Raw genomic sequence first — 27,585 nt, forward strand, 5'->3', positions numbered from 1 at the left:
GTTGTGCCTATGAAAAAGGAATAATCTAACATTTGGCACAAGTTCACAATTCTTTTAAATTAATCTTAGCTTACTGAAACAAAGCAGAAATTCCTAGTCATATGAGATAATATTTTTTTAGTAACTTTATGTTTGTTCTATTGTTATGCTTTATTGTATTATCTCTTTGACTAACCTATTACTCTCTCCGTCCCTTAATACTTGCACCGCTTTCCTTTTCGAGCCTCCCTTAATTCTTGCACCGCTTCTATAAATGGAAATTTATACCAATATTATATTATTTCTCACACTTACCTACTAACCCACTTACACCCCTACTCCCTACAAAAAACCATTTAAAAATTCACACCCTCACTCCCCACTCTTCACCTCTTACACATTTTCCACTCACTATATTAAAAAAAATACCCCACTATCAACTAACACCTATTTAATTAATAAGTCAATTCAAGTGTCTTAAACTCCGCACTGGTCAAACTGGTGCGAGTATTAAAGGACGGAGGGAGTAACATTAAGCTGCACAAAGTGCTTCATTTGGGTTTGTTTTAGGGAATATATTTCTGTAATTATGATAACACAAAATAAAGGAACAAGTTCTTGTTCTTCCATCAAAGGAACGAACACACAAAGGAACAAGTTCCTGAAATTTAAAATGAAAGTTCAACATATTAACAGAAGAAACTCATATAATGGAATCACCAAGGAACTTAAATGGCTGCAACGAGAAAGTTCTCATTCGTGAGATCTAATAATCTAAGACGGGACTTTACATCAAGAAAGGAACTCATATAACACCTTTTCAAGGAACAAATGATGGCTGCAATAAAAAGGATTTGTATCGATGCTTTTGAGGTAAGCGTCCTTTGTTTGAGATCTTTATTTATGCATACACTATTTATTTGAATCATGTTCCTGACAAGATTTTTTGTAAAAGTTGTTCGATATGTATTTTGAATTTTTTAATCGATTTTCGATTTTCTCAAATTTGTTTTTGTGGGACAAATTTCATATATTTTAATTGGTTTTACATTCGGACATTATAAGTTTAATAAAAAAAAATTCTTTATGGAACTTATATATCGAAGTCCAAATGAAGTTGAATTTTTTAATTTTTAGGCAACATTATATTTTGCCTATTTTTTTCTGCCTAAGAATTATTATTTTACATGGTTCATGAATATACTGGATATCATTTATATGAATGCATATTATATCTTGATAATAGTAGTTGTGTTAATTATATTCCTAACATTCATTACTAACAAGAAGGGACCCAAATTATGTTGGTTTCCCTTAACTAAGAAATTGGTACAGGAACAAACAAAGGTGCACATTAATATGTCAAAGACTTGGCGTACCAGTTTCTTTCCTAGTTCATGTGAATTTAAGTTCCACATTTAGGAACTCGTTGGATCATTGATGACCCACGAGTTATACTTAGGAACTCACGAGGGTGCGGCATTTTAAAGAACACATTACTTCAGCACCCTAGATGGGAACACGATTTCCAAGATAACTTCTCCCGCAAGTTATCTCTACAAACCTGTTTGATTAAAATCTACTCCACAACAACGCAAATGCAATGATGGATCATCATAGGGTCATTAAGGCGAAGGCCATGAGTGAAAGTCATAAACCACGAAGTCAGCCAAAGTTGAGTACGAACAAGCTAGAATAACATTCTATCTTAACATGCTTCACTCAACGAATTAATAATCCACATGCAAAAGCCATTTAATAAACAAGTAAACATGGAGACAAGACTCGACACTTGACATGACTCTTGACTCAAATGGTCAACTCAAGTAAAATAAAGTATCCTCAAAAGGAAAGAAAAGGGGTGATGGCAGCCAACCATACACCAAATAATAATAAGTCGGACTCCTACCGGCAGTCGGGCCATACCGACAGGAATTCCAGTGCATAAAAGCATAAAAAGAAGAATGAAACAACGTCTTATATCATTCAAGGAGTACAAGTTTTCCGGCAAGACTCCCCCCATTGTTCATACTCAAGGTATATACGTTCCAAGAGTTTTGAAGCTCATTCTGAGTTGCACTTTACGTTAATTAATATTTTATGTACAAGGCGACTCAAGACTCAACAACAAAGCAAATAAACAATCAAACATAAACGCTTCATTTTAATCCTTTAGGACTTGTGATCAAACATAGGACTCAAGTGATATTACTCCCATTGTTCCTTCTCAAAAACACTGCTTGAGATAACCCGACATTCCCTGTTAACAAGCAGGGTGTGCCCATAGCACGAATTGTCCTTAGTTCAATTCACATAGACTTCCCTAACATATTCTACACGGCGGTAGAATAAATAATGCACTGAGGCATAAAAACTTGGCTCAAAGTATGCTAGACATTTCGTACAATAGCATAAACATAACTTGCATGCGAAACACTCATACATGCATATCAAATTGAACAACATGCTTGACATAATTCAACGATTATTAAAGATCACAACATGACTGTTCACAACGCTTCATAAAGCATTGACAATTCATAACATGCTTGTTAACATAGAATTTATTGATTCAATAATAATTCACCACATGCTTGTTCACACATCAAACATGAATTTTCAACACTTTAAGTTCACATGATTCACTATCAATACACATCATATAGTCCTCATGGGATAGGTGGTCACCCTAGTCATGTACGTACCTGGAATACCTAAGTACGGGGGCCACTTCGCGAATCAAGACTCTGTAGCGGAATACAGTTAAACATAATAACATATGCTGAACAATCCCCAAAGCCAGGAAACATGTGTAAAGCACAGATTAAGCAAACTTACATTCGAAGCGTGTTTTCCACAATAATCTGTCAACGAACACGAACAAAGAACTCCACTTGTCGTTCCTCTACTTGGTTCACCGACACGACCAGATCCGTCTTGATAATCGTAGCTTAGACAATTGATCAAGATACTTTGCTTTTGGGAAGAGCTCACTTTGGAGGCACAGAGAGAATTAGGGTTCTCTGTGTCTCTAGGGTTTGAGTAATATGAATTGTGTGTCTGTTGGAAACAAGGTTGTAAGGTTATATTATTAACCTTACTAACCGACCAAGCAAGAAGTAAGGCCGGCTAGCAAGCCGTGCGAGCCAAGCAACGGACACACGCCTGCGTGCCCAGCGACACACTACAGGCCGAAGCCCACAGCGCGCGCGCCGAGCAGCTGGGCCGTGGGCCTTGCTCGCTCGTCGTTGCTGTTGCACTATTTCTTGCTGCTGCGTGCTCGCACCCAATGGGCTTGCCTCGCTTGCCTTGGCTCGCGAGCTTGCTGGCTCGTTGGGCCTTGCACGCTTACGTGCTTGGCTCGATGGGCCGGCAACTCCGATGCCCTTCGTATTCGCGATTTAATATATTTCCGATATATTATTTATCGTTTCGTATACGACGAATCAACGTCGTACGATACGATTTATTCGTGTCGCCCAGCTTACGATACGATTTATTAGTGTTACTTACTGAACATAAGGTAAGATCCAAGCCATCCTTATTAGGTCCAGAAGTGTTTCTCGGATTACAGAGTTCAACTGTCAAACTTTTGCAGAAGGTTAAGCCTAACCATTCTGAGCACGGCCATGCATTTTACAGTATCTAACTCTTCGAGAGGCCTTGTTACACAACAATACCATATCCTATCAAAGATAGGAGGACAATCCATTCTTGCAATCTATGAACACTCACTTTGATTCATAGTACGCCCAATAACTGCTTTTATAGCCTCCTTTTACGGTGCGACGTTTAGCTAGTATCAAAGCGAACTAATTCTCAAACGAGCAGATATAATCGCTCATGTTCTGAGGAACGGTTTCTAATCACCATTAATGAGAACTACCTATGACATGACTTTAATCTCTTAAAGCGTTCTCATGGTCAATCCGATACAAGATCCAATAAGTATCTATGCAAAAGATTCTGACATCCAGTCACTCTAGTTCAAGAAACAGAACTAAGTAATCTACTTGCAATCTAATCTTCATTAGTCATTGGTCGTCCACCTTTCAATGACCTGGATTAGGGATCCTTTGTGACTTCAATATTCAAGTTCACTTATGGGTGTTTCTTTGTCAAAGAATCCATCTTGACATCCATTTGAATGATTTGAATCACATGGACTTATCATTTAATTTTAAACCACAATTAAATGAATATGAAATAAATAAATATCATAAATATGAAATGGTTAAACCAATTGTTTTAAACATAGATCTAACAGATGTTCTAAAACAATACTTAGAAAATCAAAGCCATCCTCCAACATGCTTGATTCCCATGGTTGCTACATGTGCGTTGTGTTTCACTTGTGGAAACGGTTTAGTCAATGGATCCGCGACGTTGTCGTCAGTTCCAACCTTGCAAATCTCGATTTCCTTTCTTTCAACGATCTCTCGAAGTTTGTGAAATCGCCGCAGTACGTGCTTGGACTTTTGGTGGCTCCTAGGCTCCTTTGCCTGGGAAATGGCTCCGCTATTGTCACAATACAAAGCCATTGGTCCTTTAATGGAGGGGACAACACCAAGCTCTTCGATGAACTTTCGAATCCAAACAGCTTCCTTTGCTGCTTCTGAGGCAGGAATGTACTCGGCTTCAGTTGTAGAATCCGCAATAGTGCTTTGCTTAGCACTTTTCCAGCTTACTGCTCCGCCGTTGAGGCAGAACACAAACCCAGACTGTGATCTGAAATCATCTTTGTCGGTTTGAAAGCTTGCGCCCGTATAGCCCTTAACAATCAACTCATCTGTACCACCATAAACCAGAAATTGATCCTTAGTCCTTTTCAGGTACTTTAGGATGTTCTTGGCAGCAGTCCAATGCGCCTCACCTAGTTCTGACTGGTACCTGCTCGTTGCACTGAGTGCGAACGAAACATCCGGCCTTGTACAAATCATAGCATACATGATGGATCCAATGGCCGAAGCATATGGAATTCCACTCATCTTTCAACGCTCATCAGATGTTTTGGGACACTGATTCTTGCTTAGATATACGCCATGTGACATGGGTAGATGGCCTCTCTTGGCTTCCATCATATTGAACCTAGCTAGCACTTTGTCAATGTAAGTGCTTTGGCTTAGTCCAATCATCCTCTTATATCTATCCCTATAGATCTTGATGCCCAATATGTATTGTGCCTCTCCTAAGTCCTTCATTGAGAAACACTTCCCGAGCCAAGTCTTTACAGACTCCAACATAGGAATGTCGTTTCCAATAAGTAGTATGTCGTCAACATACAAGACTAGGGATGCAATTTTACTCCCACTGACCTTCTTGTATACACAAGATTCGTCCTGATTCTTGATGAAGCCAAACTTATTGACTGCTTCATCAAATCGTTTATTCCAACTCCTTGATGCCTGCTTTAGTCCGTAGATGGACTTCTTAAGCTTGCATACCTTCCCTTGGTTCTTTTGATCGACAAAACCCTCCGGCTGTGTCATGAACATAGTCCCTTCAAGAACACCGTTCAAGAAGGCAGTTTTGACATCCATTTTCCATATTTCATAGTCATGAAAATCGGCAATCGCAAGGATTATCCAAATAGACTTAAGCATCGCGACTGGAGAAAAGGTTTCATCGTAGTCAACACCGTGAACTTGCCTGTAACCTTTTGCTACCAATCTAGCCTTGTATATGTATACAATTCCATATTTGTCTTTCTTCAACTTGAAGACCCATTTGCATCCGATAGGTGTGAACCCATCCGGCAAATCAACCAAATCCCAGACTTGATTTTCAGACATGGAGTCTATTTCAGAATGCATGGCCTCTAACCATTTAATGGAGCTTGGGCTCGTCATAGCTTTCTTGTAAGTCAAAGGTTCATCACTATCCAATATGAGAACGTCTAAGTTTTCAGTCAAGAGGACGCCTGTCCATCTGTCCGGCTGAAAAATAGTTCTATTTGACCTACGAGGGGCAACAACGTTTTGAGGAACTACTCCCACTGGCTCTTCTAAAGACCTTGGAGGTTCATCAACCTGAACTGCTTCTAAAGAGTTCTGAGTTCGTTGTTCGTCTCGAATCTCTTCGAGGTCTATTATTATCCCACTTGTCAATTTGGAAATATGATTTCTTTCCAAAAAGACACCGTCACGAGCACGAATACCTTGTTGTCTGACTTGTTGTAGAAGTAATACCCCATAGTTTCTTTTGGATACCCAACGAAGAAACATTTGTCAGATTTAGGTTGTAGCTTGTCCGAAATTAATCGCTTGACATATGCTTCGCAACCCCAAATCTTCAGAAAAGACAACTTTAGAAGTTTCCCAGTCCATAATTCGTATGGAGTCTTTTCAACAGCTTTTGACGGAGCACGATTCAGTGTGAGTGCTGTAGTTTGCAACGCATATCCCCAGAACTGTAAAGGAAGTTCGGCCTGACCCATCATTGACCTGACCATATCGAGTAAGGTCCTATTTCTCCGTTCCGACACTCCATTCCATTGAGGTGTCCCCGGAGCAGTCAATTCAGAATGAATACCGCATTCTTTTAGATGGTCATCAAACTTGTGGCTAAGATATTCACCTCCTCGATCTGATCTTAGATCTTTGATTTTCTTGCCATGTTGATTCTCTACTTCATTTTGAAATTCTCGGAATTTCTCAAACGATTCAGACTTGTGCTTCATTAAGTAAATATAGCCATATCTACTGAAGTCGTCCGTAAACGTTATGAAATAGCTGAACTCACCTCTAGCTTTCGTACTCATAAGCCCACATACGTCCGTATGTATTAGCCCTAGTAGTTCGCTTGCTCTTTCTCCCACCTTTGAGAAAGGTTGCTTTGTCATTTTGCCAAGTAAACAAGATTCGCATTGATCAATCTTCTCTAAGTCGAATGATTCTAGAATTCCTTTCCGTTGAAGTAATTTCATGCGTTTTATGTTTATATGGCCTAATCGACAATGCCATAGAAATGTGAGATCCGAATCACCAGTTTTAGCCTTTTTGGTATTTATGTTATAAATGTGTTTGCTCGTATCTAGCACATAAAGACCATTTTCTTGTTGTGCTGAACCATAAAACATTCCATTCAAAGAAAAAGAACAACTATTGTCTTTAAATTGAAAACTAAAACCTTTAGAATCCAAACTTGAAACGGAAATGATGTTTCTGGTGATACTAGGAACATAGTAACAGTTTTCTAGTTCCAAAACAAACCCACTAGGAAAAGAAATAAAATAAGATCCTACGGCTAATGCAGCAATCCGTGCTCCATTTCCCACGCGTAGATCCATCTCGCCTTTATCAAGCTTTCCACTTCTCCTTAGTCCCTGTGAAGTAGAACATAAGTGTGAGCCACAACCAGTATCTAATACCCAAGAAGTAGAATTAGCAAGATTACAATGTATAACATACATACCTGAAGGAGAAGCAACGTTCCCGTTCTTCTCATCTTCCTTCTTCTTCAAGCAATCTCTCTTCCAATGCCCCTTCTTCTTGCAGTAAAAGCATTCAGAGTCGGTAGGAGAACGAGTCGCCCTTTTCTGTTTACCAGAACCGGCGCCATTGGACTTGGATGAGGGCGAAGCCTTTCCCTTACCCTTCTTGCCCTTGTTCTTGCCTAATTTCTTGAAGTTCTTGCCCTTATGCACCATAAGCATATCATGCTTATTCTCTTGCTTGAGCGTCTTTTCAGCGGTTTTCAGCATACCGTGAAGCTCAGTAAGAGATTTCTCCATGCTGTTCATGTTGTAATTCAACTTGAACTGATCATAGCCATTATGAAGCGAATGGAGAATGATGTCAATAGCCATTTCATTTAAGACGTCAGAATCTAGAGCTCTCATGTTCTCAAAGAGTCCAATCATTTTAAGAACATGTGGGCTCACTGGTTCTCCTTTCTTGAGCTTAGTCTCAAGGATCAACCTCTGAGTCTCGAATCTTTCGATTTTGGCTTGGTCCTGAAACATGTTCTTCAACTCCGAGATGATTTGGTAAGCATCCGAGTTAATGAACGTTTTCTGAAGTTCAGGACTCATGGATGCAAGCATCGCACATCTGACATCCCTGTTGGCCTGAAACCTCCGGCCCAGCCTCTTCCGGTAACTCTTCCTTAAGGACATATTCTTTTTCCTCATGCATAAGAACTATTTGTAAGTTCCTTTGCCAGTCGAGGAAATTGTTGCCATTCAACTTCTCTTTGTCGAGAATTGAACGCAGGTTGAAAGTGTTATTGTTTGCGGCCATTTTTTATTACTACAATCGAAAAGAATTTGCAATAAATAACCATTCATACAATTCAATAACTTTGAAATAAAAGCAAAAACATGCAATCATTAAAGCTATTAAAACATTTCATTCGTGCAAAAAGCAAAAACATGGTCCAAAATGAATGAAACGATTCCAAGACCCCAAAAGTCCTAAATCCTTAAGCAGCTTTAGCATGTCTTAAGTAGTTTAAGATTTTAGGTAAGCAAAACCTATTGCTAGTAATCTCCAAATTACTCTTGGTTAATAAATTAATGCCATAATTTATCCCATGGCCACAACTTAATGCCATTGTTGTATGAGTTGTAACCACAATCAACGTGCTCCTTTAGGACGCCTTACCACCTAAGTCAACTAAAATAGCACATCGCTTTAGCGTAAACCTACTATCTTAGACCCCTAGATTTTTGTAAGTGTTGATTTGGAAGGCAATTTTTAAAACTCAATATTACTTGGACCTAGTTGTTTCTATGTGTGAGGGGTCGAAAAAGCACGAGGCTAATGCGTGACCTCGTCCCTCGTGGGTGTGACGTTTCTTTTGTTAAATCAAGTGTAATTGGATTTCCTGTGAGTTTACACCCAATTGACTAGTAATATAGGAGTCGCCATTCAGTTTTCAACGACAATGAGAAAAACTCACAAAACCCGGTTATCGTGACATAAAGGGAGTGCAATTATGTTTAACCACGACGGCCATAGGTTCCCTTGTGATCCCTGGTGTAGGGATCTCTCAACATACACCCGCAAGGTAGAGATTGAGGGTTCGGGGGACTGTAACTACCGAGAGGAGTACTCTCTCTTCGATAACTCCAGAGGCAGGATATCCTTACTAGCTCAGCATAAATAATTGAAGGGACATGCGTTAACTATTAAACTAATCTGAATTGATTTTAACAATATGCAACACATAATACTAGATCGATCGCGATTATCTGATTTAGATTATTTTAAGGGACCTAGCATGATAGTCCAATTTCCCAAAATATTATCTTTATTAGGCGTGATAGAACAATCAGATTTAATTAGTTCAACAGTTTATAAAAGGGCGAGGAAAGCAATTAAATCATGCGAAGGGACACATTACGACGCACCCTTGAGAGGTGCGTCACGGTTCTCAGAAAACTAACCACTTTGACTTTACTAGTTCTCCTTTTATTTAACGAATCTCAAGTTACTGGACAGGATACGTTCTGTTAGATTTTTGGATCGATTGCGACAGAACGCGTGATCAATTTCGCAGCGTGAGGCTTAGGCTTAGGGGTTGGAGTCAATACTTAGAATATGAATTGTGTGTGTTCTTTTTCACGTCGAACTTGGGGCTATATTTATAGAAAAGAGTTCGTGGAAAGATAGATTTGTAGAGCTCTAATCCACGAAGAATTAGGAAAGAACACGTCCCAGGTTATTTCAGCGCCCAGGGCCAGGCGTTGAAAATAGGGTATGGGCCGTTTCTTTGTCAGATTCGGACTCTTAGAATCCGGAGTGTATGAGACTTAATCGGGTCTTTTAGTGCGTATTAATTTTATGACGGAATGCGTCTGGGCCCGTTACGAACTCTAGGCTCGTTAGGATTTTAATTAATACGTAACTCTTATTTTCGAATCGTATTAGGAATAGGATTGTCTCGCAATTTCTATCTCATTTAGGATTTATGTTGGAGTGCAACACCTAATTCTGACAGTTTTCTATCTTTTATGACTTGCCACTTTTTACAACTACCCATTACGGCAGTTACTATTTTTAGCATGTTTCCATAAATAGCAGGTTTCTATAAATAGCAGGTTTCCATAAATAGCAGGTTTTGGGTGAAATGAAAAGGGTGATTGAGATTCGTTATTTTATAAGAGATGCGTTGCCAAGTGGAGATTTATGTTCTCATCATCGAACCTTACCTTTCGGGAATGGGGACAAAAGTAGGTGTCTACAGTTAGCCCCCACTTTGACTAAGTCTTGGAGTAAGACGATGGTCAAAGTATTAGACGGAGTGCGTCACACAAGCCATGGTGACCTGTTTTTGCGAGGGTCTCACGAGCCCCCGAGTGATAACATTTGACTTAAGGGTCATCACTTGAAGTGTCGACATATCCCTCACGTGTCATTGGGATTTGTCAACGGATAGTATAGAAACTCCCTCACTTTGTCATTGGAAGTATCTAAAGAGGCGTAGAAACTCCCTCACTTTGTCATTGGGAGTAGCTACAGATGTTTTCGAAATCAAAGCTATAAAGTGTAATTGGGCCTGGCCAAGCCCAATCACGAGGTAAAAATGTTTTTAAAGATTCTCATTTTCAGGGTTAGCTACACGAGAAAACCACCTTGTTTTTATGGGACGTAAAACGAAGGAAAATCCAGCACATCGTTCTTTTTTGGAAAAACGGAAAACCAATCCTTTTAATTTTTGGAAAAAAGGAAAACTACTCACATCGTTCTTTTTTGGAAAAACGGAAAACCAGAAAAAGTTATCGCTGCAGCGACTAAGGACCTGCGCGGTTAGTGACGCAGACCCCGCCGGCTAAAGATGGCGAGCCTGTCTGCTAAGGGTGGACACCCCGTCCGATAGAAGTGGACGAATCTGTTTTTGAAATTTGAAAATAAGGACCTACGCGGTTTGTGACGTAGACCCCGCCGGCTAAAGATGGCGAACCTGTCCGCTAAGGGTGGACACCCCGTCCGATAGAAGTGGACGAATCTATTTTGAAATTTTTTTGTGCTTTTTGAAAATAAGGACCTACGTGGTTTGTGACGTAGACCCCGCCGGCTGAAGATGGCGAGCCTGTCTCATTTTGTTTTTTTGAAGATTCTTTTTTCGAAAACTGAGGACCTGCGCGGCTAGTGACGCAGACCCCGCCCGTTGAGGGTGGGCGAGGCCTGTCCACTGAGGGTGGACGTCCCTGAATTCGTTTTTTCGATTTGGGAACTCGCGTGGTTCGTGACGCGATCTTGCCAACTGAAGATGGGCAAGTTCCTCTTTTTTTTGTTCATCGTGATTTCTTTTGAGAATTTCTTTTATTCATTCTTGCAAGAGCGAATTCTTTCGAGGGATGCTCGGACTTAGTTGTAACCTGAATGTGGGTTGACAACGGGTTTAGACGGACCTTTGTTTTGTGATCGTCTTCTTTTGTGGTTTTGAGCTAGTCTTTACGGCTCGATTTTTGCCACCACTTGGTCTTTGATCAGAGGACCATGTACAAGTGTCAACGGCGACCTTTCTTTGAGGTCGAAATCCGTTCTTTTGAGATTATCCAAACATGGGACGGCGTGCAACGTAGTCCGGGAATATGATTTTGACTCCGCACGCTCTTTGTTGGAGTATATATTTTTTCGCGAGCCCCCAAGCACTTGGGCTTGTCGGTCATTTTTCGCCAAGAGAGGTACGTATTTTGTAACGTCTTTTAATCATGTTTGGGGTTGTGCTCGTATGTGCGAGCGACCTTTATAGTGGTGTGCTATTTTGGCGAAGTCGTGGAGTGCGACTTCAGTTTTCGGGCGACAAAATTTATTTTCCAATAATATCCGGTTTAGCTTGGCCCGGATTAATCTTTTGACAAACAAACATTTTTCATTTCGAGAAACCAACGACTTAACAATATTTTTTGGTGTTTCGAAGAATGACCTTGATATTTATTTTGCTCATATTTGTTTTAAAAAAAGTGTACACATATATTCTTTGAGACGAGTCTAAGTTTTGACCAAGTTTTAACATTCATTTTTGCTATTTGGGTGCTAAAGGTGCTTTTGGGCTTGATCTTGATTGCAATAGGGCCTCGTGTCTAGCAACACGGTTTTAAGTCCTTTCCTGTTCCGCGTTTTTTTGAAATCTGGTCCTTGGGCTGCATTTTCAGCGCCCAAGGCTAGGCGTTAATTATTTCGGCGCCCAGCCGTGGGCGCTGAAGGTCTTTTCCTGGCGATTTTTTGTTTTCGGATTTCACGTTTCCGAATGGGATCAGGATGTCACTTGATGTCTTCAGCTATATATAGGGGCTAGATACGTCCCTATTTTCTATCACTCTCAATTTTCTTCTCTCTTGTAGTTGCTTAGTCTTAATTCCTCCTTGCTTTTGTCATGTCGATTCCTCCCTTCTCACTCCAACGAGCTGTTAGGCGTTGGCTACGAGCCCTTACTCTAACAGAAAAGGCTTTGTTGAAAGAATACCACTTAGAGGCACTTTTAGGCTTACAACAAATTAATATTGATTATAACTTTCTGCATGCAGCCCTAAGCTTTTGGGATTCCGATCATCATGTTTTTGTCTTTCGGGGCAACGAAATATGTCCTTTGCCAGATGAATTTGCCGCGATCCTTGGTTATCCTACTAATGCTACTCCTGCCACCCCTGGCACCACTGAAGAGGGTAAAACAACCATAGGGGCCTTCCTAGGACTAGATGCTAACATGCTTGCTGAGATTGTTGTATGTGATGAGGTTAATTTGGCAAAGCTCGTAAAACATCACTTTAGGCCTAGTAAAAATATGAACGAACAGAAATTGAACATTCGAGCCCTTGTATTTTGCTTGTTGAATCATTATTTGTTGTCGAATAACAATGGTGAGTTCGGTGGCATAAGGTTGATCCCCTTGATTAGCCAGATGGAAAGTTGCTATTCTATTATGCCGTTGGTTGTTGCCGAGACTTGGTTGAGTGCGGATGAGCTGAAGAAGGATGCCAAATCTGAATATTTTAAGGGGAGCCCCCTATTGCTGCAGGTAATCGATATTTTCCTTGCGCATGTGTATGTTTTTTTTTTGCATACTTTTTTAATCGTCCTGCCTGGAACTGAGTTTCAGCGCCCAGGGCTGGGCGTTAGAATTTTCGACGCCTGGTCCTGGGCGTTGAAACTGCGCCCCAGGCTTCGTTTGTTTATTTATTATTTTTTGATCTGATCGTACCCGTTTTTTGCATATTTGGCTCATGGAACGACTTAGGCTCTTAGAAACTCCTGCCGATCCTAAACATTATCGCCCTATAGCCTTGGGTAACCGGAAGTAGTTGCACCGAGGCCAGGACGAGGCCGAGTGGGCCTCCTTTTTTACTCTTGGTATCTGTTCTATTAAGTGGGTGGTACCGTGGTGGGGCTTGACTACTATGACGGGGGGTTCTGATGTATCGGTTTATGTTTCTTTGTTGGGGCTATCTCGGCCCATTTATATCTTTCCTTACCGAGTCATGCGTCAATACGATTAAGGCAGACTATCCCCTTTTCTGATACGGTACCACCTAAAGTACCGGCCTTTTCACAAGCACGAGTTCAAGCGTGGGCTAAGTATTATGATGGTCTCCCGCGTTGGGCCGTAGCTACAAATGGCTTTGTGGGTCTTTCTGAAAACTACAAGTTATGGATGAGCTTCGATGATAAAGCTGTGAGGACCGAGGCTCGAAATGGGGAGCCGGCTGAGCTTTTGATACCTCGTATTCGGGTTAGATATGAGGGCCGTGATTCTTCCAATCCTCGCACCCATGGTATTAAGACTGTGAAAGCCCGTCCTGATCTAAAGCGAAAGGAAGTTCCTCCCCGTTCCAGTTCTAGGCCTAAGAAGATGCCTAACATGAAGGGGCCTGCGGTTGTTAAAGAAATGCAAGCTCTCGCGGAGATCGTCGCCGGAATAATGTATGGATTAGGAAGGCTAAACCGCCAGTAGAAACAGTGACTAATCCAGTTGATGTTGATAATCCTTCCCCCACCATCGTCTGTGCCCTTGAGGCTGAGCGGGTTGTAACTGTTCAAACTTAGAATGTTTCTGAAACCTTGGCATCTTTGGAAGTTAGTGTCCAGGAGCCGGTTCTTATGGAGATTGATATAGGGGCAGCGCAGAAGACTGTGGGGTGGATCCTGCGAATATTGCCCTCTACAAGACTTTATTTGATGATCCGGAAGAACTAGAGTAGTGTAGTTCCTGCTAGGGTGTAGGTGCCCTTTGTTTATTCCAGTTGTGTTTGTTTTTCATTCCTTAGCACTTTTGTTTTCCTTCTTATCATTTTTTAATAAAGGCGTATTTTATTTTTATTTTCATTTTTTGCTTCTCCTCTTTTCATTTTATATTTTATATATGTCTAACACGTTTGCACAATGTATACCTTTTTTTTACTTGATTGGACCGAATCCTTGGTAAGGATTGCCTACGTATCTTTGTTAGAATCAGGTCGCGCGTAGTTCTAGCTAGAATAAATGCTAGGATGCCGAATTTTAATAGACATGCCCTGAGGTGGAAACATATTATTTAATCGCTAAAATGAGTGAAGTATTATCATTATTTTAGTCTGTTGTTTTTGCCGTAAGTCGCGTATAAAAATAAAATTCCATGTGTTTAGAGGGTTTTTTGTACGGCTATTTTTTTTGGTACGCATATCTGAATACATGTTGTACCCCCCAAGTGTTCATTATTTTTCCGTTATTTGCGGATAAAATGACGAGCACTTCTGGAAAAAAAAATTAGGCAGGCAGAGAGTTTCGACGTCCAGGCTGGGGCGTCAAAGATTTCGGCGCCCAGCCCTGGGCGCTGAAAATGATTTCTGGGCGGTCGTTTTTGACGCTTTGCTTAACATGTTCTTGCATTTATTTCTTTTCTCTTTGTTTTGTGCTTTGCTTTTTACTCGTATTAAAATCAATTTTGAGGCTATTTCGGAGGCTTTTGACTGTTAACGTGAGGCGCATTTTTGTCCGGATTAATTTTTCCTATTCGTGACTCGAAACGGTTTTGAGAATCGGGTTAGTGTGTGGAAGATATGAAGATCTTTGTGTAGGCTTTTGAGTGGGCTGAGGTGCGTGTTGATGCCGGGGGCGGTGTTTATTTTTATGAGTTTTTTATTTCTTGAGCAACATTTGCATGGTTTCTTTTGCTTTCTTTGGGTTGCATGGGTTAGACCCTTATGTTTTGGTAATATGATAATGTGGTTCTTTTTTTGGGGGTTGATGAATTTCGATGTCACGATTCAAGACCGAGTGGGCCTTGTTTATTGGGCCTAGAGTGGGCTGCCTCTTTGCAAGTACGTTTGGTGCTCATTTAGTGTTAGAATAAAAGTTTTTAGGAGAAATATTACGCCTTTATTAATTTGGAAAGTAAGGAAAACACACTGCAATAAAATTAACCTATATTATAAGGGGTCTTAGGACCATCTAAAGCCTTTATTTTTTTCTACCAATCTAAAGAACTACTAGGCGCTTTTTACTAAGGTGCTCTATATGGCTCAAGCCTTGGGTTTAGTCTAGTAAAACTTTGGTCCTTCACCGGTACTCATCTTGAATTTTATTCCTTTTGCGTTGACCCACTGAAATGTCTTCACCCATCCGTTCTCGATCTCTTCTAGTGTTGATGCAGGAGCGATTAACCGGGTTGGATCGAAACCTTCATCTTGTAAAGCTAGGGTAGTCATCACAGTCTCGTCCTCCATAGGCCTTGATTCGTTAAACAATGTCCATAGAGCCTGGTTGTCCAATATTTCAGCTGTTTTGGTCTTGGTGAGGTGGGGTGCCTCATCCAAGGTGTGGCAGTCATGGAAAATTTCAAATCCGGGTTTTAGCAAGCCTTCCTGAACGAAGGGTTCAGGGAAATCACAGCATGGGTGTTCTTCTCCTTCCCGAATGAACATCCCGTTAAGGGTTCTTTGATACGGGGGAAGGAGGGTGGTTTGTTTGGCCTTGTTAAGGCGTAGCCCAGACAGGCGGTCAGCAATATCTTCCTCCGTTGGTTCATAGCCTAAGCCAAAGGGAGTAGATTTGTGGGGTAAAGGATGGAATGTGCATTCCTTCTTCCTTATGCCCAATGGGGTTCCTGGGAAATAACCTTGAGCTAACAACATTCTAGGGATGACTCGGGATGCACGCGGGTCTAGGAATGCTGGATCATAGTCTTCGATGAACTGGATTGCTTCATCCATTTGAAACCCATAAAGGTCGTCTGCAGTTTCGGCCGTTCCAACCATAGTACAACTGATGTCGAGAGGAGGGGCGCGGATTTCCAGTATTACCCCGTTATGGTTAAGTTTAACCATTTGGTGCAAGGTAGAAGCCACACCTCCTAAGTCATGGAGCCATGGTCGCCCCAAGAGGAAGTTGAAAGTGGGCTTGATGTCGATTATTTGAAACTCCGTGGTGCGTGCCACAGGCCCGGTTTGTATGGTAAGGTTGATTTTTCCCAACACAGGACTTCGAGAGTTATCATAGGCTCGTACCCCTTGCGTGGAGGTTTGGAAGTCATCGTTTCCTAGCCCCAAGCAATGGGCGGTTCGCAATGGGCAAACGTTAACTGCCGAACCGTTATCTACGAGCGCTAGGGGGATGTTTTGTCCTTTGCATCCAACCACTAGATAGAGGGCTTTATTGTGAGCACCCCCCTCTTTGGGCAAGTCTTTGTCAGTGAAAACTATGGCCTTTTCTCCAGCATCTCTCGTGACGTGGTTAACCAATGAGTCAGGTGTGATATCCGTAGGCACTGAGATGAGGTCAAGTGAGCGAATAAGCTTTTCGCGATGTTCCTTTGAAGTACACATGAGATCCCAGTGAAGGAAATAATGCCCTTGGTCCAAGTATGCATTCAATGTTAAGTCTAATAAATGCGGTTCAGTATTAATTAACAAGTTAATAATTCAGTGAGATCAAGTGAGCTGAATGCCTAGCTAGAGGCCGCTTCAGTTCAAGTGGAATTAATGATATTAATCCACAGCTTACTCTTGACTGAACCCGTAGGGTCACACAAATAGTACGTAAACGGATCAAGTATTTAATGGCATTAAATACTCCATCTATGGATATTCGGAATCGACGGATCTTGGTTTCAGTGGGAGCTGAGATCGTCACAGGCAAGAAATGAATACTCCGGAAACGATGATATTGCCGGAAACGGAAATATGGATCGTATCGGAAATATAAATATTATCCAAGTCGTAGATGTTGCCGGAAACGGAAACATGGTACGTATCGGAAAATATTATCGGAAACGGAAATATTGTCAGAATCGGAAATATTATCGGAATCGGAAATATTGAATATTGTTCGTATCGGAAATGAATTCCGGAATCGGGAAATTAATCGGAAGCGTATCGTACGAATTAGCATCGGACGAGGCCTGCCAGACGAAGGCCTAGCACGAAGCCGGGCCATCGCCCAGCAAGCCAGCGCGCCACAAACGCACCAGCCAAGGCTGCGCCAGGCCCACCGCAAGGCAGGCCCAGCGCGCGCCAAGGCTACGGCAGCGTGTGGGCTTGCGGCAGTGGGCTACGAGCTCGCGGGCTGCGCGCGCGCGCATGGCGCCCCTCGTGGGCTGCTGTGTGTGCGTGTGTGTTTGTGTGCTACTCGAATCCTAAAGCTACCGGGATTTGTCATATGATTAAATCTAATCCTAAAAGATTTAGTTTATTTAATTAGAGTCCTAGTAGGATTATAATTAAATAAATTAGTATCCTAATAGGATTCCAAATCCTTTTCCATAACTCTATAAATAGGTGCCTAGGGTCACATATTTAAATAGAGCATTCAAGTATTCAAAGTGAGTTTTTGAGAGCAAAATTCAGTCATACAATTGCCTATAAAGTGCCGAAAATTCTAAGTACCTTAAGGGCGATTCTAGTTGGTCAATCTTAAGGCGGATCCGGACGTGCTGTGGACTATCTACGGAGGGACGACACTTGGAGTCCTAAAGACTTGTTCTTGTTCGGTTTGGGCGCAGCTAGGGAGGGCACGCAACAAAGAGTATGCATCTAAACTATGCTAAATGATTATGTGTAAATAATATGTTTTCCTGGCTTTATGGTTTTTCCGCATGATTTATGAATTGTCATATGTATTATAACCAAACAGTGGTATCACGAGCCTCTTATTATTTTCATAATCTAAAATTGCATGAACATGGTTAAATATTACAAATTTGCAAGAATTAAAAGGGGTGATTAATTTTCGTAATTGTTAATTAATTGCAAATTGCGTTTATTTAATTATACGTACGCAATTTTTCGGCAGTTTCTTCGTTACTCATCCAAATCGAGTGATTTTTGTGTCAATTCCGCATGTAAAAGACATTCTAAAATTTTGACAAAAATAGTGTTTTTCTGCCGAACCCAGAATTCTCAAATTCGAAGCCTAACTATGACTTTTCGGAGGTTTTAGTTTTTCGAATGCAAAATTTCGTAAATTTAAGATGTTAAATTAAATATTTGCGATTCTTGTTGATAAATCTTGAATTTTTGATTGACCTACTGTATATGTTTAACAAGTTTGAATGCCTAGCCTTGTTAATTATGCAATCTAATTTGTAATTATGATTAATTTGTTGAAAATTAGAATAATTTAGAATTAATTTGATTTTCATAATTAATTATAATTTAATTAGATACCTATGATTAAAAACCACCATAAAATTGTAAATTTATGTTAAATTTTAAATTTTTATGACCTAGACTTGAATCCATGTTAATCGGAAATCAATTGAATAATAAATTTTCGATTTTTCGCCCTAAAATTATGAAATTAATATTATTTATTAATTTGTCATTAATTTTAAATATAAATTTTTTAAATTTTATGCGATTCGCTCATATAACTTGCACGCACAAAGCAATGGACGCTACGTGTTACCCTTAAGGGGTGTTGTATAGTGCGGGCATGTGACGACGAGCAAGGGAGCTCGTCGCCCATGCGGCACGAATGCAATGAGCAAGGCCATGGTGCACGAGCACAAGGCAGCAGCCCTGCCTTGTGTCGTGGGCTGTGAGCAATGGACGAATGGGCGAGGGCGAAAGCAAGGCACAGCAGTCGCGTGTGGGCAGCAAGCGAGCTGCGCCACAGCGCACACTGCCTCGCACAAGCGTGCGGAGCCTCGCGCGCAGCGAGCGCAAGCTCGCGTGCCACGAGTGCTACGCCCAGCGTCGATGCCTCGCGCAGCGAGCGAGGCTCGCAGGATCGAGCGCTGGCAAGCGCGCGCAGCGAGCAATGGCCCGCATAAAGCGAGCGCTGGCGAGCGCGCGCAGCGAGCGCTGGCTCGCATGAAGCGAGCGCTGGCGAGCGAGCGCAGCGAGCGATGGCTCGCGTGCATCGAGTGCTGGCGCGCGCAGCGAGCACCAGCTCGCGTGATGCCTTGCGAAGGAGAGCAGCAGCAGCGATGCGACGCAGCGCATGGGCTGCGCGCACATGGATAGCGATGGCTGTGTGCGTGTGGCCCATGGGCGTGCGTTGCGTGGGGTTGTTGCGTTGCGATTGGATCGTTTTGAAATTTTAATTTGAAATTTTCAGTTTACGTAATTTTAATTAATTTTAAAATTAATAATTTAAATTATTTTCTTGGATTTTAATTTTGAATATTGTAATTATAATAAATTTTATTTATTCTAATTATTTTACTAAAATTAAAATCATGAATTAATTTAAATGCGACTGAAATTAAATTAAACTTTTTGGATTCAATTATAAATTTATATGAGCTTTAAATTTTAATTAAATTTGTATGTTTCCGGTTAGACTAGAAATACATTTTTATGTTTAAAATTAGTAAAGCATATGAATTTATTGGTTTAAGTGGGAGCCCTTTTAGTCATAAACTCTTGATTAGGTCTACAAATCCTTAAGGTTAAAACAACTTGATTAGAATTAATAAGGAATGAATAATTGGTAGATTATTGGTGCCCTTGATTAATTGCTGCAAATGTTTACGTGATGCATAATGTGTTTTACTAACCAGCTATGTGGGCCATTCATGATAATGAATGCCATTCATGATAATGAATTGGTGAATGGTATATATTGTATATGTACTGTTTTGCAGGTTATGAAGTGACTAGTATGGCCCAAATAGGATAGAAAATATGGTCTGCGTACCATTAATTTGAATGTAATTGGTCTAAAGTACCAAAGTTGTTTTTCAATTCAAATATGGTCTGCGTACCATCAAATAGTTGTAATTAGTTTTAATTATAGCTTATCCTATTTGAAGAAAATGGTGCCTCCCACGGAGATTTTCAAGACGGACTTTGAAGTTAAAGCTTCAAGATGAAGTCGGGCCATACTAGATCACATTTATCTTATGCATGTTTTAAGTTATTTATTGCTTTTAAATATGTCTTAAAATGCATGAGATCAAAAGCTTGATTATGTTGCATGATTAAGGATTTTAGTTCACTTAAAATCTAACCAACATAGTAAGAGCCTTAAGTTCCAAACTTAAAAATTGAGTTAAAAGGTGCCATGCCAAAACATACACTTGCTTGGATATCCTTTACATCAATCTAGTAATAGTTTTCGCTCAGCGAGGTGTTACTTATTGGTCCTAAAGGGGCAAGGTACACAAATAATTGTGAGTACATGTTAGTTTTGGTGAAACTCAACGATATAAGTAAGGAGTCCTTTTATGTCGTGGCAAAATCGATAGGTTTACCTAATAAGTTCTTAGATGTACCTATCAACCAAGAATAGGTTCTAGACTATTAGCAAAAGGCTTTTGCTTACCTAAGATGTTTTAGGATTAAGTCGACAAACTGTGCTTAGTTCTTCAATGATTTTAGGATCTTGGAATCATTTTATTCACACCTGCCGGAACACATAACTTGAATAAAATTCTTAATAAACATTGAATTATGCATGTATGCTAGAATTTAAGTTTATTAAGAGAAACTGTGAATGGTTATTTATTTGTTTATTCTTTTCAATTGTAGTTTTAAATATGGCAAACAACAATTCATTCAACATTCGATCAATTCTCGAAAAGGAGAAGTTGAATGGGAAGAACTTCCTTGACTGGCAAAGGAACTTGCAAATAGTTCTTATGCAGGAAGAAAAGGAGTATGTCCTAGAAGAGGCGATGCCCGAAGCCGCAGGCGACGGGGTCACTCAGGCAGCCCTCAATCGTTGGATTGATGCCAACAAGGATGTGAAATGTCTAATGCTCGCCACCATGAGTGCGGATCTGCAGAAAACGTTCATCAACTCAGATGCTTTCACAATCATCAGTGAGTTGAAGAACATGTTCCAAGAACTGGCTCGAGTCGAAAGATTCGAGACTCATAGGCAAATTCTTGAGACCAAGCTTAAGAAAGGCGAGCCCGTAAGTCCACATGTTCTCAAAATGATTGGACTCATTGAGAATATGAGTCGGCTGGATCAGCAATTTTCTCAGGAAATGGCAATAGACACCATCCTCCATTCTCTTCAGAGCGGGTATGATCAGTTCAAACTGAACTACAGTATGAATATCTCGAAAAAACGCTCACTGAGCTTCACGGTATGCTGAAGACCGCTGAAAAGACGCTCAAAAGTGATAAGCAGGATGTGCTTATGGTGCGTGAGGGCAAGTTCAAGAAATCTGGAAAGAAGAGGAATGCTAAGAAAGGTGGCAACAAGGCCAGCCCAACTAAGCAAACTGGCGCCAAATCTGTAAAGAGGAAGGTCAGTCAACCCACTTCTGAATCCGAATGCTTCTACTGCAAGAAGAAGGGGCATTGGAAGAGAGATTGCTTGAAGCTAAAGGAAGATCAGAAGAACGGAACCATCGTTCCATCTTCAGGTATTTTCGTTATAGACTGTATACTTGCTAATTCAACTTCTTGGGTATTAGATACAGGTTGTGGCTCACACTTATGTTCCAATCCACAGGGACTAAGAAGAAGTAGAAAGTTAAGCAAGGGTGAAGTCGACCTACGAGTGGGAAATGGAGCACGGATTGCTGCCTTAGCTGTAGGAACTTACTATTTGTCATTGCCCTCCGGGCTAGTTTTGGAACTGGAAGAATGTTTCCATGTTCCAAGTCTTACTAAAAGCATCATTTCAGTTTCTTGCTTAGATGCTAAGGGATTTTCCTTTTTAATAAAAGACAATAGTTGTTCGTTTTATTTTAAAGAGATGTTTTATGGATCTACTAGATTAGTCAATGGACTTTATTTATTAGATCACGACAAACAAGTATATAACATAAATACCAAAAAGGCCAAAAAGAATGATTCAGATCTCACCTATCTGTGGCATTGTCGATTAGGCCATATAAACTTGAAACGCTTAGAAAGACTTCAAAAGGAAGGAATTCTAGAACCATTTGACTTAGAGGATTATGGTAAATGCGAATCATGTTTACTTGGCAAAATGACAAAGCAACCTTTCTCTCAAGTTGGAGAAAGAGCAAATGAACTATTGGGTTTAATCCATACAGATGTATGCGGACCAATGAGTACAAATGCTAGAGGTGGTTTCAGCTACTTTATCACTTTCACTGATGACTTCAGTAGATATGGTTATGTCTACCTAATGAAGCATAAGTCTGAATCCTTTGACAAATTCAAGGAATTTCAGAGTGAAGTAGAGAATCAATTAGGCAAGAAGATTAAGGCACTGCGGTCTGATAGAGGCGGTGAATATCTGAGCTATGAATTTGATGACCATCTGAAAGAATGTGGAATTCTATCAGAATTGACTCCTCCTGGAACACCACAATGGAACGGTGTGTCGGAACGGAGGAACAGAACCTTGCTAGACATGGTCAGGTCAATGATGGGTCAGGCCAAACTTCCATTAGAATTTTGGGGACATGCACTAAATACAGTTGCACTCACTATAAATAGAGCTCCGTCTAAAGCTGTCGAAAAGACTCCATATGAATTATGGTTTGGAAAGCCTCCAAATGTGTCTTTTCTGAATATTTGGGGATGTGAAGTATACGTCAAACGATTGATTTCAGACAAACTTCATCCAAAATCTGACAAATGTATCCTTGTGGGCTATCCAAAGGAAACAAAGGGGTATTACTTCTACAATACATCTGAGAACAAGGTGTTTGTTGCTCGAGATGGTGTCTTTTTGGAGAAAGATCACATTTCCAAAATGACAAGTGGGAGAAAAGTAGACCTCGAAGAAATTCGAGTCGAACAACAAACTCTAGAGAATGCTCAAGATGACATTCAGGATGAAACTCAGAGATCTTTAGAAGAATCTGGTGAGAATCATGGTCAAACTAGAAATGTTACCCCGCGTAGATCGCAAAGATATAGATCTCAACCGGAAAGGTACTTAGGTATTTTGACGAACGAGAGCTATGACGTTCTATTACTTGAAAGTGATGAACCTGCGACTTACAAACAAGCTATGACGAGCCCTAGCTCCAAGCAATGGCAAGAAGCCATGCAATCTGAATTAGACTCCATGTCCGAAAACCAAGTATGGGATTTGGTCGATTTGCCAGATGGCTACCAAGCCATTGGAAGCAAATGGGTTTTCAAACTGAAAAAGGACAAAGATGGGAAACTTGAAGTTTTCAAAGCTAGATTGGTTGCAAAAGGTTACAGGCAAGTCCACGGTGTGGATTACGATGAAACCTTTTCACCAGTTGCAATGCTAAAGTCTATTCGGATAATGTTAGCAATCGCTGCGTATTACGATTACGAAATATGGCACATGGATGTCAAAACTGCTTTCTTAAACGGCGTTTTAACAGAAACTGTGTTTATGACACAGCCTGAAGGTTTTGAGGATCCAAAGAATGCTAAAAAGGTATGCAAGCTAAAGAAGTCAATCTACGGATTGAAGCAGGCATCCAGGAGCTGGAATATACGTTTTGATGAAGCAGTCAGTGACTTTGGTTTCATCAAGAACGCAGACGAATCTTGTGTATACAAGAAGGTCAGTGGGAGCAAAATTTCTTTCCTAGTATTATATGTCGACGACATATTACTTATCGGAAATGACATTCCTATGTTGAACTCTGTCAAGATTTGGCTTGGGAAATGTTTTTCGATGAAAGATCTAGGAGAAGCACAGTACATATTGGGCATCAAGATTTACAGAGATAGATCTAAAAGGATGATTGGACTTAGTCAAAGCACTTATATCAATAAGGTGCTTGATAGGTTCAAGATGGCGGACTCCAAGCGAGGCTACCTACCCATGTCTCATGGAATGACTCTAAGCAAGAATCAGTGCCCAAAAACACTTGATGAGCGTAGACGAATGAATGGGATTCCATATGCATCATTGATTGGTTCAATAATGTATGCTATGATATGTACACGCCCGGATGTTGCGTACGCACTCAGTGCTACGAGCAGATACCAGTCAGACCCAGGAGAGGCGCATTGGACTGCTGCCAAGAAAATTCTGAAGTACCTGAAAAGGCACAAAGATGACTTCCTGGTCTATGGTGGAGATGATGAATTAATTGTTAAAGGCTATACGGACGCAAGTTTCCAAACCGACAAAGATGATTTCAGATCACAGTCTGGGTTTGTCTTCTACCTCAACGGAGGAGCAGTAAGCTGGAAAAGTGCTAAGCAAAGCACCATTGCGGATTCTACAACTGAAGCGGAGTACATTGCTGCACATGAAGCAGCAAAGGAAGCTATATGGCTAAGGAAGTTCATAGGTGAACTTGGTGTAGACCCCTCCATTAAAGGACCAATAGCCCTGTATTGTGATAATAACGGAGCTATTGCACAGGCAAAGGAGCCTAGACACCACCAGAGAGTCAAGCATGTACTTCGTAGATTTCACCTTCTACGAGAGTTCGTTGAAAGAAAAGAAGTCGAGATAAACAAGATTGGAACTGATGACAACATATCAGATCCATTGACTAAACCTCTGCCGCAGGCGAAGCACAACTCGCACACTGCAGCTATGGGAATCAAGCATATTGGAGAATGGCTTTGATGACCCTGTTTAATGTTTTAAAGTTTTAGAGTTTAAATCTTTGTAAAACATTATTGGTTAATCATTCACAATAAATGAAAAGAATTCATTTTTCCATTTAATTTGTGGTTTATTAAATGATGAGTCCCTTCAATTTGACGATATATTCAAGATAGACTGTCAGGACCAGTCCTGTGACTAAGAAATGTCTATCAAGTGAACTTGAATGTCAAAGATTGAAAATGGTCCCTAGTCGGAGTTTTCTATAAAATTGGACGCATAGAAAACGTTAGACGACTAGAATGCAAGATGACTAGTAGTTCTGTTTCTTGAACTATGTGGACATGGCAATGTCATAATCATTTGCATAGATACTTACTTTGGGAAGACTAGTATCGGACAAGACCTATGAAACTTTACTGTAAGAGATGAAAATTTGTCATAAGTAAATTTCATTAAAATTATTAGACACTAAATCCTCAATACCTGAGTGATTTGAGATTACTTGTTTGAGAACTGGTTGCTTTGACGTTGACCAACCGTCGCACCGTAAAAGTAGGCTATAAAGGCAACGCTCAGGTAATCACCTATCAAACGAAGTCTAATCTCAAGATCGCAAGATTGGGATTGTCCTCCCATAAATCGGGATGAGATGCTTAAAAGTTGTACAAGGCCACTCGGAGAGCTAGAAACTGTGAAATGCATGGCCGTGCTCGGATGAATCATAGACTATGATTATCTGTTTATTTGATCAGTTGAACTCTGAAACCGAGAAACACCTCTGGACATAATAAGGATGACAACTCTTACCTTATGTTCAAGAGCAAGCATCGAGCGACAAAGGAATTAGGAAATGCACACTTGTCCCTAAGGACAAGTGGGAGACTGAGGGAAATAATGCCCTTGGTCCAAGTATGCATTCAATGTTAAGTCTAATAAATGCGGTTCAGTATTAATTAACAAGTTAATAATTCAGTAAGATCAAGTGAGCTGAATGCCTAGCTAGAGGCCACTTCAGTTCAAGTGGAATTAATGATATTAATCCACAGCTTACTCTTGACTGAACCCGTAGGGTCACACAAATAGTACGTAAACGGATCAAGTATTTAATGGCATTAAATACTCCATCTATGGATATTCGGAATCGACGGATCTTGGTTTCAGTGGGAGCTGAGATCGTCACAGGCAAGAAATGAATACTCCGGAAACGATGATATTGCCGGAAACGGAAATATGGATCGTATCGGAAATATAAATATTATCCAAGTCGTAGATGTTGCCGGAAACGGAAACATGGTACGTATCGGAAAATATTATCGGAAACGGAAATATTGTCAGAATCGGAAATATTATCGGAATCGGAAATATTGAATATTGTTCGTATCGGAAATGAATTCCGGAATCGGGAAATTAATCGGAAGCGTATCGTACGAATTAGCATCGGACGAGGCCTGCCAGACGAAGGCCTAGCACGAAGCCGGGCCATCGCCCAGCAAGCCAGCGCGCCACAAACGCACCAGCCAAGGCTGCGCCAGGCCCACCGCAAGGCAGGCCCAGCGCGCGCCAAGGCTACGGCAGCGTGTGGGCTTGCGGCAGTGGGCTGCGAGCTCGCGGGCTGCGCGCGCGCGCATGGCGCCCCTCGTGGGCTGCTGTGTGTGCGTGTGTGTTTGTGTGCTACTCGAATCCTAAAGCTACCGGGATTTGTCATATGATTAAATCTAATCCTAAAAGATTTAGTTTATTTAATTAGAGTCCTAGTAGGATTATAATTAAATAAATTAGTATCCTAATAGGATTCCAAATCCTTTTCCATAACTCTATAAATAGGTGCCTAGGGTCACATATTTAAATAGAGCATTCAAGTATTCAAAGTGAGTTTTTGAGAGCAAAATTCAGTCATACAATTGCCTATAAAGTGCCGAAAATTCTAAGTACCTTAAGGGCGATTCTAGTTGGTCAATCTTAAGGCGGATCCGGACGTGCTGTGGACTATCTACGGAGGGACGACACTTGGAGTCCTAAAGACTTGTTCTTGTTCGGTTTGGGCGCAGCTAGGGAGGGCACGCAACAAAGAGTATGCATCTAAACTATGCTAAATGATTATGTGTAAATAATATGTTTTCCTGGCTTTATGGTTTTTCCGCATGATTTATGAATTGTCATATGTATCACAACCTAAGACCCAGATGGTAATCTCGGCCTTGGTTCTTTTTAGTTGCTTCAAGAGAGGGTTTTCAATGACTTCTGCGACGGTGGTGTGCCGTCCATTTTCAGGAGTTTGTCTGACTGGGATATCGTCCATAGGAGGTGGGCTAATATCCGGTTGGTATATCCTTCCGGATCGGGTGAGATTGTCGACTTCGGGTTCCTGAGGGGTGGTGTCAATGAGAGCATACCCGGGCCAAGTTTCAGTAAAGAGGTCCTGGCCCGATACTTGAGATAGGTAGATATCTTCAGCATCATCATCCCACACACCGCACACTTCTCTCTCGATTCGATCCATAGGGACCACAGCGAGTGGTGCACCTTGAGGTGTAATGTACACCGTAGGGTCGAAGTTCTCATTTTCTGGTTGGTCAAGAGAGATGTGACAAGAGCCGAGTGGGCTCTTGTTGTTGTTGGGTTTGCCAACGTTAGGGAGAGGTATCACTTCATCCTCTATCATGTCCTGGATCGTATTTTTTAGATTCCAGCAATTTTCAGTGTCATGCTCATTTCCTTGATGGAATTTACAGTAAGTACCTTCGACCCAATATTT

This window comes from Spinacia oleracea, chromosome 2 (assembly GCF_020520425.1).
Source record: "Spinacia oleracea cultivar Varoflay chromosome 2, BTI_SOV_V1, whole genome shotgun sequence".
Taxonomy (NCBI): Eukaryota; Viridiplantae; Streptophyta; class Magnoliopsida; order Caryophyllales; family Amaranthaceae; genus Spinacia; species Spinacia oleracea.